This window comes from Castor canadensis, chromosome 8, assembly GCF_047511655.1.
Source record: "Castor canadensis chromosome 8, mCasCan1.hap1v2, whole genome shotgun sequence".
Classification (NCBI taxonomy): Eukaryota; Metazoa; Chordata; class Mammalia; order Rodentia; family Castoridae; genus Castor; species Castor canadensis.
Genome location: NC_133393.1, coordinates 101,386,590 through 101,405,603, shown reverse-complemented (window position 1 = coordinate 101,405,603; position 19,014 = coordinate 101,386,590). Strand labels below are relative to the sequence as shown.

General features: G+C 32.6%; 1 pseudogene; it reads right to left on the bottom strand.

The window, feature by feature from the left end:
• Window positions 1-11,776: 11,776 nt before the first annotated feature.
• LOC141410676 (5S ribosomal RNA) lies at window positions 11,777-11,896 on the bottom strand (annotated as a pseudogene).
• Window positions 11,897-19,014: the final 7,118 nt, after the last annotated feature.

The following is a 19,014-nucleotide window of genomic DNA, read 5'->3' as shown; positions in this document are numbered from 1 at the left end:
TATAGTGCTGTAATTGCTAAATTGGCTTTAATTTTTGCAGTTTATGTGAAATAATTTTTCCTATTCTTCAAGTTTTGACATTTCTGTTTTTAATATTAAAGTAGTTTAAAAATCATCATTCTTTTATTTTTATTTTAATATTAAAAGGGAAAATCTTTTTCTTTATTTGGAACACTTATGTGTCATGTTTTTACTTATATATTTTGGTTTAGAGATGACATTTAAATTTTTTTTCTTGCCTTCCCTTATTGCTATCACTTTTAAAAGATTTTTCATTTCCCTTTTATTAACTTTTTAGCTATTCATTCTCCTATTATATGTTATAGTGGTAACATGCATACCACTTTCATTAGAATGTACTTTGAATTGTTACTTTTAACACTTCTCAGGGAATGCAAGTGTCTTAATGTGTTTAAATTACACTTAACCCTCTTTTATGTTTTGTCTATTTTTTCATATACCTTATTTCTGCTTATGTTTAGAAACTCAGAAGACATAGTTACTGTTGTTTTAGTCTTTTTTGTTTATGTTTATTTACATATTTTTTCTTTCTAGAACACACAGGAAGGTATGAGGATAGGTAAGACATCCAAAAAACTAGATAGCATTTGTTGCCCTCAATGTAGAGAAATTAAAGCAGATTCTTTAAAGCAACTGAGGCCAATAAGAGAAGGGGACCAGGAACTAGAGAAAAGGTTAGATCAAAAAGAATTAACCTAGAAAGTAACACACATGCACAGGAAATTAATGTGAGTCAACTCCCTGTATAGCTATCCTTATCTCAACTAGCAAAAACACTTGTTCTTTCCTGTTATTGCTTATACTCTCTCTTCAACAAAATTAGAGATAAGGGCAGAATAGTTTCTGCCGGGTATCGAGAGGGTGGGGAGTGAGGGAGGGGATGGAGTGGGTGGTAAGGGAGGGGGTGGGGGCAAGAGGGAGAAATGACCCAAGCATTGTATGCACATATGAATAATAAAAATTTAAAACTAAATAAATAAATAAAAATAGACTCCAGTTATAAAGTGCATTTTTTCCTTTATTCTCTCTAATGCATTAACGATAGTACAGTTAATCTGTCATAGATTTAATATATAGATTATCTATTTCTATTCTGTTTTTTTCCCTATTGTCTTCTAGTCATTTTCTTCTTTCTTGGAATGACATATTTTGAAATTGGATATTACATATTTTAAATGTACATTTAGGAATACTCTAATGATGTTTACTTCCTTCAAAGAGGATTCAGTTCTTTGTTGCTATTGTTTGTTTTGTTTTTAGGACCAGTAGATACAATACTGAGAGATAACACTGATTTTATAGAGGATGTTTTTTAGGGATCTCATTTCTCTATCTGGTGGTCCATATTCTCAGTCTTTCTAGTTGTCTGTTTTGGATATGAACTGAAAGTTGTATGTCTTTCCCATACCCCTCTTACTTAGTCAGTCCTTGAAATTTTCTTTCTTCTCAGAACTGCAAAATGGCTAAAAATCTTTTCTTAGCATTTCATCCATGTTACAGATTGAAATGTGTTCCCTCAACATTCATATCTTGAAACCTAACCCTAAATTTAGGTTAGACCTTGGAGCCTTTAGAAATTAACTAAGGTTAGATAAGGTCATATATACGGGTCTATAATCCAATATGTCCTTGCAAAAAGAGGAAGAGACTTGGTGGGAAAGGTCATGTAAGTGCACCATGAGAAGACAGCCATCTGTGAACCAAGGAGAAGGCATAAGGAGAAACCAACCCTGCAAGCTCCTTGATCTTGGAACTGTAAGAAAATAATTTACTGTTGTAAATTATATCACATTGTCTGTGAAATTTCCTTATGTCAACCTGAACAAAGTAATATGTCCTCTAAAAACTTTCATTTGCATTTCACATACCAGTTTTGAGTTGGCAAATTGCTTAATATGAAATTATATGCAAAAAATTTATTTCCTTTACTTGGCATATTGTTCTAATATGGTAAGAGACCTGAAGAAAAAGAGTGGATGTAAATAAATGTGGTACTTTCCAACAGGAATCTTTCTTTTCTTCAGGAACTTACTTCTCAAATTTTATTTGAGCTTTGAGCTATCCTGTGCATTAAGACTTTTGTTTTATGTGTTTCATAGCCTTTATTCTCAATGGGAATACAGTCTGATACCAATATTCAACTTAAAATAAAATTATTTAGCTATTTTAAGCTAAATATTATGTTAATATTATTTGAATTTTTCAAATTATCATTTAAGTTATTCAGAATTTTGAAGTACAGTTTTGAAGTACATGGATACAGTATGGAGTGAACAAATGAAAATGTCAATACATCTATCTCCTTAAGCACTTTTTTATATTTTTTATTAATATGTAGTAATTATATTCATTTATTGGGTACACTTGATAATCAATACATCTGTGAATTTATACTGATCAGATGAGATTAACTGTTTCCATCTTCTTATCATTATCCTGTGTTTGTAGACTTCAAACTACTTTTTTCTGGCTGTTCATGAAATATATAATAGGTTATTGTGAGACATGGTTGATTCACTTTGCTGCAGAACACTAGAACTTTTTCCTTCTCTCTAACTGTATGTGGATACCTGTTATCTAATCTCCCATTAGGCGTCTTTCTGCCTTTCCTCAGCCTCTAGTAATCTTTATTATACATTCTGACTGACTTTTTTGTAACATTTATGGCCTATGACAGTGAACAAGTGGTATTCGTCTTTCTCTATCTGACTCATTTCACATAACAATATCTTCCAACCCATTTGTGGCAAATGATAGCAAATAATTTTTATGGTTGAATACTATGAAACTAATGATTGTCAAAAGTATTGATTATTGGAATTTCAGTGGTATTTATTATACTTTCAAAATTACCAATACAGAGATTAATGCTACAGGTGTGTCATGCTAGCTTCTTTCTCCATTCCAGTTTTTTTATTCGTTTCCTTCAACACACTGCTTTTGGATTCATGTAAACAGAATCTCAGAAAATTCAATCAAATCATTTAAAAAAGGCTCATTTAATTTCTCAAATTAATAGATCATGGACCAATTATTTTGCCTTAATGTTCAATATTTTTCATAGTAGTGAATAGTCCTTCACTATTCCACTATTAAATATCAGGTAGAAATATAGGACTAAAAAAACTAAGCTTTTATACATGAAAATGGAGAAAAGTAAATGAATTTTAGTGCAATTAAGGTATATGAATTCAAGGTAATATTTAATTTATTTTAGTAAATGAAATAAGCAGAATGTAATAAAGATCATTGGATAAATAGGCAACAACAATTCATACTGACCCAATTCTTACTTCTAATGATAATTCTTTTAGTAAGTTCAATTGAATATCTTGGAGATAAAAATATAGGTAGGAATCACTGAGATTATAATGATCATTATTCAATAAAATGAGCTAAGCTGTACACATAAATTGTTCAATTTTTAGAATTGTTTAATTACCATTTGAACCTTCCTGAGGTCTTTTTCAATCTTCACAATTAAGATGTGCAGGTCTGCCAGTTTCACAAAACCTTTCCTTTATAACATAGAACAAAGCTGAAATGTGTTGAAAAATACTCTGAAATGACCAATGATATTTTTAATAACAGTCTTGGTTGCCAGTTTGATAGTTACAATGGAAACAACTTCATTATAACAATTCATTAAAAGATGAGAGATATTTCCTTTTTTTTCTCTTTATTGTGCATTGTGACATTTACACAGGTTCTTACAATGTATTGAATATATCATACATGAATTCACCCCTTCCACCCCTTCCTCGCCTCCCCCCCAATTCATGGAATAGTTTCATCAGGTACCATTTTTGCATTTACATACATGTGACACACATTTTTTGTACTATATTCACCATCCTACCCACTTTCCCCACCACATATCCTCTACACTGGTGCCAGCCCTGCCCCCCCCTCCACCCCGGGTAGGACTTGTTCCACCCTCCTATTCTCTGATTTTGTAGGACAAAAAAGAGAAAAGATAAAATGAAAAATATGACATTTTAACTTTTTTGAGATAAAGGTAACTACACAGGAAGTTTTCTTGTGATATTTCCATATATATATTATATATATATATAATATATATAAACCCCAATTGTAAAGTATTCTTACATAAATAGAAAAATACATCTTAAAACTCACAATGAATTTAAAGAGACACTGAAGAAAAAAGCAATCTTGATAAAACTAAGAACAATGTTGGAGAACTGATACTTTAATTTCAAACTTACTAAAATGCTACAGTAATCACAATAGGATGACACTGGCACAAAGACATAGAAGGCAACAAAAAAGAAAGCACAGAAATAAACTCTCACATTTATAGTTAAATAATTTTTGAAAAGGGTGTCATTACCATTTATTTGGAAAGAACAGGTTTTCAACAAATAGTACTGGTAAAGCTGGATGTATACATGTGAAAGAATGAAGTTAGGCACTTTCTTAATTTTATATAAAAATTAAATAAAAAATGTTCAAACCTAAGTAGAAGACATAAATCTGTAAAACTATTAGAAGAAAATACAAGGAAAAAGCTTCATGACAATGGCTTGGAAATGATTTCTTAGATATGATATCAAGCTCAGGCAAAAGAAAAAATAGATAAGTTAGACTTTCTGGAAATACTTTTTAATATTTTTTAATCAAAAGAATAAAATGGCAATCCAAAGAATGAGAAAATATTTGGAATCATTAATCTGAGTATGTGCAGCATCACCAAAACTAACAAATAAAACATACAAACTGACTGAAAGGTGGAAAAAGGACTTGATGTATAGTCTCCAAAGATATAAATGGTCAGCAGGCACATGAAAAAAGTTTACATCAGTAGCCATTAGAGAACTACAAATCAAAGCCACAGTGTGTTATTTCTCCAATTGGTTTATCTCCTCTAATTTTCTTCATTCTACCTTAGTCCTTTTCTTACGGCAGTTTCAGTCATTTAAAATTTCTATATTCATTTTTGTGTAGAGAATATATCAATTCTATTCAAATTCTTAGTTTCCCTAGCCTTCCTGTGCATGACCTCCCCTTAGTGTGACCAGCATTTCATAATATTGCTACATTTGTGTTAGGTCTGTAATCCACATATGAGAGAGAACATGCAGCTTTCGGCCTTCTGAGACTGGCTAACTTCATTTAAGATGATGTTCTTCAGTTCCATACATTTATCTGCAAATGACAAAATTTCATTCTTCTTTGTGACTGAGTAAAATTCCATTGTGTATAAATACCACATTTTCTTAATCCATTCGTAACTAGTGGGGCATCTCGGCTGTTTTCATAGTTTAACTATTGTGAATAGTGTCTTAATAAACATGGGTGTACAGGTGTTTTTGTTGCATGCTGACTCACAATCCTTCAGGTATATCCCTAGAAGTGGTATTGCTCGATTGTATGGCACACCTATTTTTGGTTTTTAAGAAGCCTCCATACTGTTTACCATAGTGGTTGTACTAGTTTATATCCCCACCAGCAGTGTATGAGGGTTCCTTTTTTCCTGCATCCACATCAACATTTGTTGTCATTTATGTTCTTGATGGTAGCTATTCTAACAGAAGAAAGGTGGAATCTTAATATGATCTTGGTTTGAATTTCCTTTATGGTCAAGGATGGTGAGCATTTTTTCATGTGTTTTTTAGCCATTTGGACTTCTTCCTTTGAAAAGGCTCTGTTCAGACCATTTGCCCATTTCTTCATTGAGTCATTACTTTTTTAGGGAGTTTTGTTTTTTGAGCTTCCTGTATATTCTAGTTATCAACTCCTTGTCAAATGTATAACTGGCAAAAGTTTTCTCCCATTCTGTGGATGGCCGCTTTAATTCAGAGACCATTTCTTTTGATGTGCAGAACAGACTCAATTGCAGCCTGTCTTGTAGACAAAGACGTTTCTTTTTTAATTTGAAACTTATTTGTTCAAATATACTGTTGCCTGCTTTAGTGAAACAGTGAAATAGTGAATGACTTGTAGAATAGTTGGGGTCAGAGAATATAGAAATATTGCCAAGGGTTAGAGAGACAAATTTATTTAAAAACACACACACACACAAACACAAACACACACACACACACATGTGACACACACACTGTAGTTATTCTCATTAAACATCAGAGCTTCCTGGTTGAAGAAGAGGCTACACTTTACTTGATATTGAAGTACATATCTGATTGCAGAAGACAAATGCTGCATTAATTCTTTTCTTTGCTGAAACATTGAATGTAAGACCACTATACTCCATTGGTATTATCGAGTGCCTTTTCTTTCATGTCTCCTACAACATAGGAACCTGTACTATAAACATGACAAGAAACAAAAGGTACAACAGGAAAAAAGTTCAAATTAAATTTTCCTATGGAAATAAACCCACACTTTCAAATCTAGCATGTTCTCAGGCAGGACTTGGATTTTGAAATCAGGCAACAATAGAAATATATGTAACTTTTTCATTTGCATTCTGTTTTTTCAATTGAATGAAAGGGTAACATTGGTAAACAAAGCATATAAATTAAATGTTTAAGTTTTACAACATTAGATTAAACTGAGTATAACCTAAAAATTTCTGCCAAGTTTACATCATAATGTTTCCAATATACAATTCAGCTCAGTTCTGAAGCAGGTTGTTTTTTCTGCATTATTGTAGTGAATGATATGAATCCTTGATGTAGTAGCCAGTAGTGGCTTACAGGTCACCTACTGTTTAAATATGCAAACTCCAGGCAAGTTACCTTATCTACTTGAGTCTTGTTTTCTTCAAACCTAAAATGGAGACAGTATTTCCTTAAATACAATTATGAATGGAAGGAAATATATGTAAGAGCATGGAACCATTCTTGGTTTTTAGCATATACTGAGGAATTGAAAATAATTCTAATTGCCATTCTGTGTAACTGTTACATTCAAGTCCCAGTTTGATTAATGTTGGATACCTGTTACTACTTCTTTATGAGAAACAAATGTAAAATCAATGTCTTAAAAAAAAAGTCACTCCAAAATATTTATCTTTGCTTTTTTAAAGTTGAGAAAGAGTCCTAAACATTTATTTTTAGGAGTCATAATTATATTAGCTGGTTATAATAATGGATATAAGATGAGATGGTTTGATACTGAGAAGAGTGCATGAAACAAAAATTTTCACTCTAGATTCTCTAAATATGACAACACAAATTTCTAAATTCTGAGGATAATCTGCTTTATAGAATGAATTTAGTAGAGCTGTTAAAAATTGAAGACAGGAAAAGAAGAAATAGGTTCAGAGAACAAATGTTTCTATTTCACAGTTGAGTTTAATGTTACCAAAATTCCTAAGATGCTTATGTGAGGTAAAATCCTTCAAATACAGATAAACAAAATATAATTGGAACAAGTGCTGAAAGGACTTAACTCAAAGATATAACCTGATTGTCTGAGAACTAGAAGTGAATATGGAGGTTGTACAGCCAAATCTTTTGAAAGTAGAACACGTAGGTTCTACAGACTAGAGCAATCTGTCATAGGGACTATACTTAAACCTCTGGCAGTAATGGCATTGAAGTCAGCATTTCTAACTTTAATAAGTTAGAAATGACAAAATGTAGTCATCTAAAACTCTAGGGTTCATCTATTAACTTCTTGTATTTCATTGATTAAGATGATAGTTTAATACCCAACTTAGATTTTATTCTCTAGAATTGAAATAACTATTGATTTCTGGAAAATTAAGGGGAATTAAATTACTTAATTCTTCTGCAATTCTTCTCTTGATGTTAGGTCTCTCATTTTAGGTACAAAAAATAAATTTCTAACTCAATTATTTTTGATATTTATATAAAAATTATAATATATATAATTACTAATTATTCTAAAACCATTTTAGTTTATATTACAGGAATTAGTGCCTTACTTCAATTTATAGGGTAAAAGAAAATGTCGTTACTAAGGTTCCTAGCATTTTGTAACTTTTATTTCATCAGATGAGAAAAATAAAGAGTGCATTTTATCTCACATGTATTTGGTGCTGTCAAAAGGCGTATTTCCAAATCTAATTATAATCCTTAAATGGTTGTAACTATCCAGACTCTATGTATTCGGGTTTCCATTGCTGCATTTCATTTTACTTTCATTAACTTTGATGAATGGTTATATCTACAAACACGTTGAACTGAAATAATACCTTTTACTTGTACTTAGAAAAGGAAAATCAGAGTCATAAAGTCATCATTTTTTTCCTCTTATCTAATCCAAAATCTATGGCTTCATATCATCTAATTAGTAAGACTGAAAAGTGTAGTTGGTGATGTTTAAAAAATTGTGCAAGAAATTAGAGATAAGGGCAAAATAGTTTCTGGTGGGTATTGAGTGGGTGGGGGGGAGAGGGAGGGGATGGGGTGGATGGTAAGGGAGGGGGTGGGGGCAGTGGGGAGAAATGACCCAAGCATTGTATGCACACATGAATAATAAAAAAAAAATTTAAAAAATTGTGCAAGTACAGAGATACAGATACTGGCATAGTAATAGTATATATACATAATTACATTTTCTTTTGCATCATGTATTTTAAATATTTAACACTAATTTAAAAACAATATATAATATATAATGTACAGTGTTTATATAAATATAAATTTATAACATAATATGTAATAGTTTAATATTCTATGTACATATAATTCATTTTGTATAACAAAATTATACAAATAATTTTACCATTGCTCCCACGCAACTATCCTGATCCATGTTACTATTGTCTTTTCATCATCTGAACAGGTGCATTATTCTTCTTACTAATCTCCAATATTTCACTTTGACTCTCCCACTGCCAATAGTTCCACCATGCAAATCAGTCAATGCTCTGCTCAAATGTTTTAGTGGTTCCTGTCATATTTAAATTACAGCCAAAGCCTGCATCCTTATTATGAAGTACCACATGCCCTGCTCTGACTAGTTCTCAACTCTTCTGCAACCACTACCTTATCCCTACCCAAGTAATTTGGTCTCTTGAGACTATTGCTATTACACAAGCAGAATAAAATATTCCATTTTCTAAGCTTTCTAACAGGTTTTTATTATAACCTCTTCCCAAAGTAGTCTTCTGTACTATCCCTGCTCGAATATTAAACAGATTTCTTTTCTGTTCAGCCCCAAGTATCCACCCAGCTCTATACCTTTGACATGTTTGAGCATCAAAATCACTGGTTTTCATGTACTGAACAAATGAATATCTGTACTTATACGTATCACTGACTGTTTAACTTACTGTACTTAAATGCATGTATGTATGTTCACCTTTGCATTTATATAGTCATATATGTGATATATATTTCATATGTACTTATATGTTTGCACACACACATATGTGTATAGATATAGATCCTCTGTGACTGATAACCAGCAGAGTAAATTAAGCACAATGATGAATGTGTTGTAGGTACTCAATAAATTCATATGCACAGGATACTGATAACAGATAGAAAGGCACTTCTTTTAGTACCAATGAATTAAGAATTGTGGAAGAGAAGTGAAGATATCGCAAAAATTGGGAGAGATGAACTAAAGACCTGTCAAGCCTCTCCTGTCCTTGGTTCTTCTAACATATTTTTTCCATTCAGAGTAAGACAGCATTCAATTCAGGACATTTTGTTTTTCTATAAATAGGTATATTGATCATCTACACTAAACATTTTTAGAGGACGGATGATTATAGAGACTCAAATTAAATATTTCCCAAGGTCACACAACTCAGTAAGTTGAGAATAGAGCACATTCAAATCTAGTCTATATTAAATGCACAAGTTCTTGTGTCTGCACTCTAATTATGACAAATATTTAAGAACCAGATAAAGGGGAACTTTATTATTACAATTAGATTTTCCTTTATTTTATATAAAACAATTTGCCTACTTCTCACAATGCATTCCTTTTTTTTAACTTTTCTCAGATGTGGACGAGTCAAGAAAAGTGAGAAAAAAAGTCCATGCATTTAATAAGCATGTACAATTTTTTTTTATATTTTTTTAAATGTCAGCCAAGCCTTCTTCTTCCTTTGTTCTGATATTTTTTGCTTGTTTTAAAAAAAATTAGTCCCATGGATTTTTCCACAATGATATATAGACCTACTTATGAAAGTGAGACTGTTTAAGAGAACCAGCTTGTCCCTGGAATGCTGGTCCAGGTGTTCAGCATTCTTACAGCACTGTTAACAGTTAAGACACTGCTATGATAAGCCTTTATTGTATGCACACCTTTTAATGCTTATTTTTCTGTTAGCTATGTGGTGGGGGCCAGGGTAATTTGACTCCCTAATTCCTAGCTGGCCTGGTGGCCCATGGCCTTGAGTGAAAGACTTTATAAGGAAGAAGCCCACTGGACTGTCCTCATGCCAGCACGGGCTGCTTTGAACACACCATGGACACCTCAAGAAAGCTCCAGGACAACCCTGGTTTGCTGACCAAACACACCCCTTGGTCTGTTCTTTTCTCTTTTCCTACAGGTGCTACCTACTGTTGCTTGCTGTGGTCTGTTCATTCATTGCTATCCAAAAAGAGTAAAAAGACCCAAGCCAGCTGATTGGCCACAGACCACAGCAAACAGCAGGAGGTGGCACCTCTAGGAATAGAACTTTTTACTGGTCTTGGATGTATGGATCCTTAGCCTTTGAAATTGGTGACTGCATCAGTGACCAGGGCCAGTTTCTCTTCTCTGGTCCTTTACAGCCTTTGTCTCTCTAACCCTCTGCCTTCTCTCACCTTTCTGCTTCCACCATCCCTGTTGTCTCTGCTGTTTCTGTTCCCTGTTGTTTTTATTCTGGCAGCTGTCACCGTTCCCATTGCCAGGATGGTGTCTGCCTCTGCCACCAGTGCTACTGTCACTGCTACCACCTTTGGGTGGCAGCTGCCTCCACTGAAAATGCTAGCTCAGTGGCTGTATTTTCCACTGCTTCCATTGTCATTTCTGCTACCTCCTTCACTGACACCACCTTCACTTCTCCTTTCTTCACTTTACCAGCTCAGGCTGCTGTACTAATGATGATAATCAAAAGTAGGCAAGGAAAGACCACACAAAGGAGGCCTTTATTAGGTCTAATGTTATAAGACAACAGTTGGGTGTCTTCCAATCGGCTCCTAAAGTGAGCCAAACAGCCTGCTTATATAGTCAGAAAAGGGGTGTGGCAAGGTGTTTATACCCTTCATGCAAATGAAGAAATAAGTTTGTACCAATCATGGCACAATCCCTCATGTCACCAGTCATGGTAGTCCCTTTTACAAATGAAGGATTGTACTTATATCACAGGTCTTCTGTTGGACCACAAGGGGAAGTGCTTACCCTCTGGCCTGGATAGAAATGGCTGCAGAGTCACCTACCTACAGGTTGCTAAGGCTTCAGATGACAAAAAGACCAGCACAAACTCTTTGCAGAGATCAACATGGACCTTTCTTGTGGGTAACAAGCAGTAGCCTGAATCTTTACTTCAATGCTACCTATAATTGGTCAGACTCTGTCCTGGTCGCCTCATACAGAACAGAAGGAAACACTGCAACTGAATAAAATTTTACTTTTCCTTTGCATGTTTTATTTGATCTTCAATTTTTTCCATGTAATGATTGTGAAATGGTAAACTGTAATATTAGACTATCATTTCTTTAACAATACATTTTCAGAAAACTTAAATAAATCTTATCTTTTTATATGTCAAGAAGAATTTGCTTCCTTGTTATAACAGATAATTGCTCAATTAAAATAAATGTTTCATAATATTGATCTTTATTTTTATTTATTTATTTAAAGCATACAGCACCTAGTATTCCCAAGATGGCCTCCCATCCAAATACTAAACAGGCCCAACCCTACTTAGTTTCTGAAAGCAGATGAGATTGGGCATATTCAGGGTGGTATGGCCATAGACTATGTTTCATAATATTTTCTCAGCATTTAAATGCCTTTTCCAGTAATATGATGCTCAAGTAATACAACTGGCCATTTAAAGAGTTTAAGATAGATAAAATATTTGTTTTTGTTTCTAATTTTTAGGTTGTTTGAGAAGGATTGACAATGACAGATTGAGGGAAAAAATGTATGATCAAGGTAATATAAATTCAGCAGACTGATAGAGACATAATTCAATTGACCAGTTCAAGGAATTGGAAGGATTTAAGATGGAATGTTGATAATTTAGACAACTTGAATATGAATGAATTGGACAAGCACAACCTTTTTCTAGTGCCTCCTTTGATGCTAAGAATAAAACACTTTGCCAAGACATGTACTGATTGACCTTACTACCTACAACGTGATAATGTTGTACTTCATCTGAGAAGCTGAAATGAATCACAAAGAACTGTTTACTTTGTGAACAGAATATGAAAAATATGCCCTTTAACACTTTTTACTAATAAAGGAAAACACCATTTTGTCATCTCATTATGCGTTCAAATGACTTGACATTTGGCAGCTTATATGCAGTCAGCACTAAATATTAAGCATCCATCAAAGAAAATCTAGTGAAATATTTTTATTTTATACTTTAAGGGAAGAGATACTAATAGCTCTAAACCACTGATCTCAGTTCATTCCAGGAAATAAGGAATCACTGCACATGTAATGTTTACAATACAATGCTTATACTTCCATCCGAAATCATTTCCTTTCCTTGCTTTATGATCAGAGGACTGTTTCACAAAGTGGAATTCTAGTTCTTTGCTACTCAACCTCACACAGTTGGGAAGACAAAGACATATTTAAACCAAAAGAAATACCCAATTGTTTCAAATTCAATTTAAAAAATATCGTTGTTTTCCTGGTTTCATAACATACTAATTAAGACCTTGAATTTGAGAAACTGCCAGACATGAGGGAACATCTAACTACAGTCACATATAAGTGTATTGAAACTGTGCTATATGAGATCAATAATTCTCACCTTTTAGATGTAAATAGGAATGATAGTATCTCCTTTATGGGTTGCTCAGCTACCATGGTTACTTTTGCATATCCATTTGGCTAGGTTATAATTCCAGCACTTTAATCAAACATTAAGGGAGGTGGTGTTGTGAAGCTATTTTGTAGATGTGGTTAACATTTAAAATAGTGCCATTTAAGTGTACTATCTTTAATATTTCTGGGGGAATTCTCTCAAACATGCAAAGGCCTTAAAGTAAAAAACTGAATTATCCCAGTAAGAATGAAATTCTGCCTCAACAATGCGACTTCACCTCCTATGATCATTCCCTGCCAAGTCTGCCCTTTGTATTTCTTGCTTGCCATCCCTCCTGATCATTTGACTCAGTTCCTTCAGATAAATCTCTCACCATGTACATTATCCCAGTAGAGAGGAAATATCCATCCATTAATTTGAGTTTACTCTTAGGTATATTTTCTATTTTTCTTTGTAGAGTTATTAATAATTGGTTTGAAATATATTCTTAAATATTTAATAGTTTTAAAATTGTTCATTTATGATTAGTTTATTTTCATCTTGTATCAATCCAGCTTGTACAGTCCTTTATTTAATACTATATTTATGTTGATTTTCTAAATAAAAATCATATTTCTTGCAAGAAGGAAAGTTTAGCTTCTGCAAAATTTATAGTTGTGTTAATTTTTCTTTATTCTTTCCCTGACTAATATCTTCAATATTATAAAAGTTCTGCTGCAAGCATTCTGCTTTATTTTTGCTTATGGGAGAAAAATTTCAGTATTTTGTTACCTTGTATGGTTTTAAAGACAGTCTTTGTTATATAACACTTACCGTAATTTTCTTCCATTTTAATTTGCTAAGAAATTTTAACAAGAATTGATATATTCCAATAACCCTTTTGTGACTTTATTGAGATAATTGTATAGATTTTTCTCATTCTGCTAATCTGATGAATGACATTGATCGACATCAAGGGCAAAAATAAAATTGTATTCCTACAAGAAAATCAGCCATTATTACAATGTTTAGTCCTTTTGAAACACACTTAATTTGATTTGTTACTCCTTTGTTTGCTATTTTGAATTTTTTATTTCTTCTTTTCTTTTCATTTTATTATTAAAATTAAGTTAGTTTCATAATATGAGAATTTTTCCTTAGAAATGAATGGAACGTTTATGTAGAATAGGCTGTGAATTTTCCTTAAAGGTTTAAGAGATTTTATTCATGAGATTTTGTGGGCCTGGACTTTACTTTTTAAAAGAGAATGCATATTCAGCTAATTTATCATTTATAGAAGTATTCTTTGGGTTTTTTATTTCTTTAAAATTGGGTATATTGTACTTTCTTGAACACTACATATACACTATAGTTCCATGAATTTGTTTATAACAGCCTGTCTTCTTTTATATTTAATGACATTTCTATTTCCATTTTTAATATGGGTTAATTTGTTTCCTCTTTTGTATTCTTGAGGAAACTTGTAAGAGATTTTTCAATTTTATTGAAATTTCACCCCCAAACACTTTAATTATTTTACTGTTCTAATTTCTTCATTCTTTTCTTACTGTCACATTGCTTCCACTTTCTTCATTGAATTTGCTTTTCTTTCCAACATTTTTAAACAGTAGACTTTCTTTCGAGGGTGTGTGTTCTTTCTCTCATTTCTCTCTCTATTCATTGCTGTCTCTTGGGTTGTGGGTAATAGGCAATTGAATCTATTCATTGAGATTTTAATAATTCAAGTGTGGAAGTTTTTAGTTTTCTACCAACATTACATTTTTTAATTTTTAAAATATTAAAGGTAGTTTAAATTTCAGTTTAATAACTCCTTTATCTAGCATGTGTCTCTTTTATTTTATTATTTTTATTTTGGGGCAGTACTGGGTTTGAACTCAGAGCCTTTCACTTGCTAGACAGGCACATTTTCACTTAAGCAATGTCTACTCATCTTTTTGCTTTAATTATTTTTCAGATAAGGTTTCATGCTTTTTGCCCAAGGCCTGCCTTAGACTGTGATCTTCCTACTTATGCCTCCTACATGACTAGAATGACAGATGTGCCACCACACTCAGCTTGTTTGATGAGATGGGGTCTTATTAACTTTTTGCCTGTACTGTCTTTCAACTGTGATCCTCATTAATCTCTGTTCTAGAGCTTCTCTTCATCTGTGCTTTTCTTTTCTTTTCATTTTTAGTAGCATATATTCATTGTACAGGGAGAATTTGTTGTGCCAATACCCAATAGCTTGACATTGTACATTGGTTAGATTGCCCCCTCCAATTCCCCCTAAAACCTCTCCCCATTTTACTTAAAGCAATTATAAGGGATTTCATAGTTTTATTTCATGTAAGTATATCAAACTTATCCACCATATTCTCTCACCTTCATCTCCTTCATTCACCCTCTCACTCCCATGAGTACCCCCCATACTGAACCTATTTTACAGTCTTGTCTTCAATTTTTAATTCTAATGTCAATGTTCAAAGGTGTTTCTCGATGTATCCCAGTGGTGATACTTAACTTTTGTCTGTTCTTCATTGTCTGTAGTTTTCTTTTGCTTTCAGTCATGTATTTCTTTCTACTTTCCTGGATAGTTATTTTTGGTTGTGCACTGGATATTATTTACAAACGTGTAGAAATAATTAGAGATGCATGATAACCTATTAATCCTTGAGGGACTTATCTTTCATATGTCCAGGCATCTGGACACATGAATTTGCACTCAATTAAATTTTAGAAATTGAATGATTTGAGATGTCAACCTAAAGTACATGGGACTTACTACGATTCCCACATGTGCTCTAGGTGTCAATCCCTGCTGCTTTCAGTCAATCAGCGTGTTAAAATGTTCATTTAGCTTTTCAGCCTACTCTTTCCCTCAAATAGCTGATTTTAAAAATAGAACAAAGAGGGCATCGGATGCTAGTTTCAGCTCATTAGATTTTCATTCTCTTATGATACTGCTTTTACATTTTCATTATCTTATTACATATTTTTTCTAGTGGAGAGTGGGAGCAAATTATGTACAGTGTCACTACCCAAAGCTTGTACATTGCCTTTGACCCTCCAAAGAGATCTACAATTACCTGAGAATAGGATTATATTATAGTATTTTTGGATAAAGAAGGGTACAAAAAGTGGCATTTTATTTAAATAATTATGATAGTTGATCACTGTCTACTTTTTTTTAAATTCACAGTTTTAATATTGAATCTATTTTTAGAAACTTCATCTGCTCAAACACATTTTTTAAAGTGTCTAAAGTGATGCTTGTGTAGCATTTTATGGTCTTTTTATTACAAAATCTCTATGCAATTTTTATTGCATTTATTTTAAAAATTTTATTAGCATGTAATATTTGTACAGGTGCATACATTGTGACATTTACATATGTGCTTACAAAATACCTTATATTCACCTCCTTCCATCTTCCTCCCTCTTCCCCTTCCTCTTCTTAGAACAATTTCAACAGGTTTCATTCTATTTTAACATATGAATGCAAAATACATCCACTTTATTCACTCTCATGCACTCTTTCCTTTTGCCCAACTGCCTCCCACTGGTACCCACCCCAGGAAAAGACCTATTTAACCCTCTTGCTCTTCATTTTTAAAGTATATATTGGTAACCCAAGAGGGTTTTGCTTTGGTACTTCAGGTCTGTACATATTGTGCTTTGATCAAATTAATCCCTCCCCCCCACTGTTTACTCATTCTCTGTCACCATGCTCCCTTTAATATGAAAATCAGGCAAGGTTTAAAACATTTTTTTCACTTGGTCATCAGGACATCTAACTTTTGAATACTTACCTATTTTAGTGCCTTTTCCTCAGTCTGCTTTGATAATTTCTTTTTATTTCTTAACAGTGAAGTTCCCTTGAACTCTGGCTCTTGACTTCTGTTTTATGTTTATAGGTTTTTTTGATGACATTCTTTATCTACATGCTACCTTTATGCATATTTTTACATATTTCAATTTATATCTTCATCAGAATTCTTCTCTGAGTAGATTAATTTATCCTGTTGTCTATTAGTTGTTTATCAGAAATTTCCATACTTATCCAAATTTCTACTTAACAATCCCTGAAATTAAAGATTACTTTTCCTTATCCTTAAGCCTGCCTTTTTTCCACTTCTCATTTAATAAAAGCTTTATATCCAAGTAAAAACCTTAGAGAATGCTCAGCTACCATTTTTCTCTTACAACTTACATGTGCCATGTCAGCACATCCTTTGCCTCTGTTTCAAGAAAGTAAACTGTCAGTCTCTGCCTACCGTGTCAATTGATACTTCTCTGGTGCAAGCCACCATCATTCCTAATCTGGATTCATGTCTTAACAGGATTCAGTGCTTCAATCTCTCCTCAGCCCAATAGTCAAAATAGTTCTGTCAGAACAGTGATGTATCATGTAACTAATATTGTATTCCAATGGCTTCTTCTGCTGCAACAAAAAGTCAAAATTCTTTCAATCATGTCCCTCCTTCTGATGTTACTTTTCTTTTTTCAGAAGTCCCAGCTTTTTTCTTCATCAAGATTTAAGTGTTTTCTATTTGAGATACATTGTATCATACTATTGAATGAGATTCATGAGCACTAGATAAAATGAAATATACCTGTGTATCTGGCACAATTCCTGTCATGAAATGGAGAATCAATTGTTTTGTTGCAGTTTTTGCTTATCTTTTTTCTTTATTATATATTACAAGTGTATTTATGTCATAGAAGAACATATTGTGTTTGACACACAATACTTAAACATATGGGTACTGTGTGATGATTCAATACATTTATATGACGTGATGATTAAATCAGGATAATTAGCATTTTCATTTCTTTAGCTATTTATCATTTCTTTATGTTGGGATGCTTCAAACTCCTCTTGATATTCATAAAATATACAATAAATTGTTGCAACTTCTTGATATTCATAAAAATATACAATAAATTGTTGCAACCTACAGTCACCTTACTGTGCTGTAGAACACCAGACCTTATTCCTCCTATCTGATTATACTTTGGTAGCTGTCATCCACACTCTTCTTGTCCTATCTCCCTGTCTCTTCTTAACATCTACTAACCACTGTTCTACTCCCTTCCGTGATACCAACTTTTTAACTTCCACTATGAGAAATACACACTACCTGAAGTGTGTATCTTCATTCATATCCTTGAAAGTTCTTTCTTAAGTGCTTCATGTTGAGAAACTCTACATAATATCGATCAACTTTTTAAAGCTGTTTGATTTTTATGATACTGCCAGCAAAGGAAGTACGTCTTAAGATTTATAGAATAAGCAGTTAAAAGTTAGGCTCTTCAGTGTCTATTTTGGTCTCTTTCAATATCCCTATCAAAACCTCCTAGAGGTATTGCTACAGAATTTTTTTACTAACTTCATTTATAAATACTAGGGACATTATTCATTGATTTGTCCTTGCACAGAGTCCATTACCTGACCATGTTTTGAACCATAAAGAGGTTTTCTTCAAAGATGAACAATAGATGCCCACTACAATGATCTTAGCAATATGACAAATTATTACCCTTGTTAATTTCACATCATTGCCAATGGCCTTGATTCTTATAAAATCACCTTTATAAGAATTTTATGAGATTATTTGAAAGTAAGTTTCATAAAAGAAATCATTGAAGGTTTTAGATTATGTTTCATCTAATATTTGATCACTGCATTATTTGTATTATAAAAACTGCACATGAAGTACTTCTTGATCAAATATACCTCCGTTATTCTTCAAAAACTATTTTAATCTGCTTTTTATAACATTAAAAATGTTCACTAACCATATAATTTGAAAAGCATATTACTAAAATTCTTCTTATTCTTTGAGTAAAGAATAAAATACACTTAAGACCACAAGAAAATAAAGTTCAGTTTTTATTGTATATTCAAAGACAATGTAACCACTTTAGATTCTGAATTAATCACATATCAATGACAAATTTACCTAAATGATAATCATACAACCCTAGATTCACAGAACAATATTAAGAATCATTTCTAAAATGTAATTAGATTAAAAATTTTTGTTTTTTACCCTAAGTCGATATGGTCTTTTTCTTAGTTTTTTTTTTAGTCCTTACATCATTTA